Raw genomic sequence first — 2,815 nt, forward strand, 5'->3', positions numbered from 1 at the left:
GGTGTATCAGGAAAATTATTTCCACTTGTCAACGATTCAGTTACCAGAGGATGTAAGTTTAAATTAATGGACAGAGCAACAAAAGGCAAGATTAGGAGAATTTGTTTTTACACTGAAGGTTGTTAGGACATGGAACGCTCCACAGGAAACTGGAGTGGAAGCAGGATTCAAAATAGCTATTAAAAGGAAATGTGATAAATATTTGAAAAGAATATCTAATTTAAAGTGGCTTGGGCAATGAGACTGATTAGATAATTCTTTCACAGCGCTCATACAGACATCGGTCAGCTTCTTTGCAAAAAAGAATAAATAAAAATCATGGAAGGTAGTGCCGTGGATGTTCTATATTTGGACTGTCGGAAAGCACTTGATACAGTGTCCCATGGCAGGTTAGTTAGCAAATTAAAAATGTTTGTGATCGATGGGTTCTTGTCAGTATGGATAATAATAATAATAATAATCTTTATTAGTGTCACAAGTAGACATACACCACAATGTACAATTAACACTACAATGAAGCTCCTGTGAAAAGCCCCTAGTCGCCACATTCCGGCGCCTGTTCGGGTACACAGAGGGAGAATTCAGAATGTCCAATTCTTTTTTATTTAAATTTAGAGTACCCAATTAATTTTTTCCAATTAAGGGGGCAATTTAGCGTGGCCAATCCACCTACTCTGCACATCTTTGGGTTGTGGGGGCGAAACCCACGCAGACACATGTAGAATCTGCAAACTCCACACGGACAGTGACCCAGAGCCGGGATCGAACCTGGGACCTCGGCGCCGTGAGGCTGCAGAGCTAACCCACTGCGCCACTGTGCTGCCCTACAGAATGTCCAATTCACCTCACAAGCACGTCTTTAGGGACTTTGTGGGAGGAAACCGGAGCACCCGGAGGAAACCGACGCAGACACGGAGAGAACATGCAGACTCCACCCAAGCCGGGATTCGAACCCAGGTCCCTGGCATTGTGAAGCCACGGTGCTAACCACTGTGCTAGAGTGCCACCCATTAGAAGTGGCTCAGAGATAGGAAATAGAGGGTAGTATAAATGGACATTTTTCAGACTGGAGACGAGTTGAAAGTGGTGTTCCCCAGGACTCAGTGTTGGGACCCTTGCTTTTTCTGATTTATATAAATGATTTAGAAGTGGAATTTGAAAGCAAAATCTCTAAATTAGCAGATGATACGAAGCTAAGGAGAATAGTGAACTGTGAGGATGACGCTGATCAACTTCAGAGGGACATTGACAAGTTGGCCAAATGGGCAGACGACTGGGGAACCTGAATGCAGCGAAATGTGAGGTAATGCATTTTGGTAGAAGCATGGGGAGAAAATACAGGCTCAGTGATGAGTACAGGACCAGAGGGACTTTGCGGTTCAAGTGCATAATTCTCTTAAGGTGGCCAGGCAAGTGGAAACAGTTGTTAAGAAGGCTGATAGCATCCTTGGGTTTATAATAGAGGCATAGAGTATAAAAGCGAGGGAGTGGTGCTACATCTCTGACTAAGGGTCACAAAAAAGATGTTCCCCCGGGGGGGGGGGGGGGGGGGGGGGGGGGGGGGGGGGGGGGGGAGAGAAGAGGAGGACGAGCAGGTGGGCTGCCAATGCCGCCTGGGATGCAGTGGAAGCAGAAGCCAGTTTGGGCAGCATAACCGGGTGGATCGCCGCGCAGTGCAGGAAGAAGACTCGGGAGTCCTTGTTCAAGATTTTCTTAGGTTAACGTGTAGGTTTAGTTGGCAGTTTGGAAGGCAAATGCAATGTTAGCATTCATGTCAAGAGGGCTATAATACAGGACCTTCTGAGGCTGTATAAGGCTCTGGTCAGACCCCATTTGGAGTATTGTGAGCAGTTTTGGGCCCCGTATCTAAGGAAGGATGTGCTGGCCTTGGAAAGGGTCCAGAGGAGGGTCACAAGAATGATCTCTGGAATGAAGAGCTTGTCGTATGAGGGACGGTTGAGGACTCTGGCTCTGTACTCATTGGAGTTTAGAAGGATGAGGGGGAATCTTATTGAAACTTACAGAATTGCAAGGTCTGATAGAGTGGATATGGAGAGGATGTTTCCTCTATTAGGAGAGACTAGAACCAAGGCCACAGCCTCAGACTAAAGGGATAATCCCTTAAAACAGAGATGAGGAGGGATTTCTTCAGCCAGAATATGGTGAATCTGTGGAACTCTTTGCCGCAGAAGGCTGTGGCCAAATCACTGAGTGTCTTTAAGACAGAGATAGATAGGTTCTTGATTAATAAGGGGATCAGGGGTTATGGGGAGAAGGCAGGAGAATGGGGATAAGAAAATATCAGCCATGATTGAATAGGGGAGCAGACTCAATGGACCGAATGGTCAGCGGGGTATATGTGGGCTGCCGCTAAGCAATGGCGCCACAACCTCTTCTTTGCATTATCCAAGTGGTAAGACCAATTTCTGGGCTGGCACCGATTCCGGCCTAGGCGGCGGAACCTCAGGGGGTCCTGGCTGTCCACAGCTACCCTGACATCAGCAGCCAGGCATCGCACATGAAGACATGTCGCCCGCAGTTGATAGCGTCCATGGAGTGCGGAGTGGCAACCACTCTGCGCAGATTTGCTGGCCGCTTGAGTGGGTGGGTGGGAGGGGGGGGGGAGTAGTTCCCATTCCAGGGAGTTGACCTTCATGCCTTAGATCTCCTGAATACCACGTTCCGCGCTCTCCCAACATAGGGAAATCTGCAGTGCCTGCTGGAGGGTCTAAGTGGGTTGCCCAGGAGCCTTTGCTGGCTCTCGGCATCACCAATGCCCCAGAAAAGGCGATCCCACAAAGCATCATCTAGAGAG

This window comes from Scyliorhinus canicula, chromosome 6 (assembly GCF_902713615.1).
Source record: "Scyliorhinus canicula chromosome 6, sScyCan1.1, whole genome shotgun sequence".
Taxonomy (NCBI): Eukaryota; Metazoa; Chordata; class Chondrichthyes; order Carcharhiniformes; family Scyliorhinidae; genus Scyliorhinus; species Scyliorhinus canicula.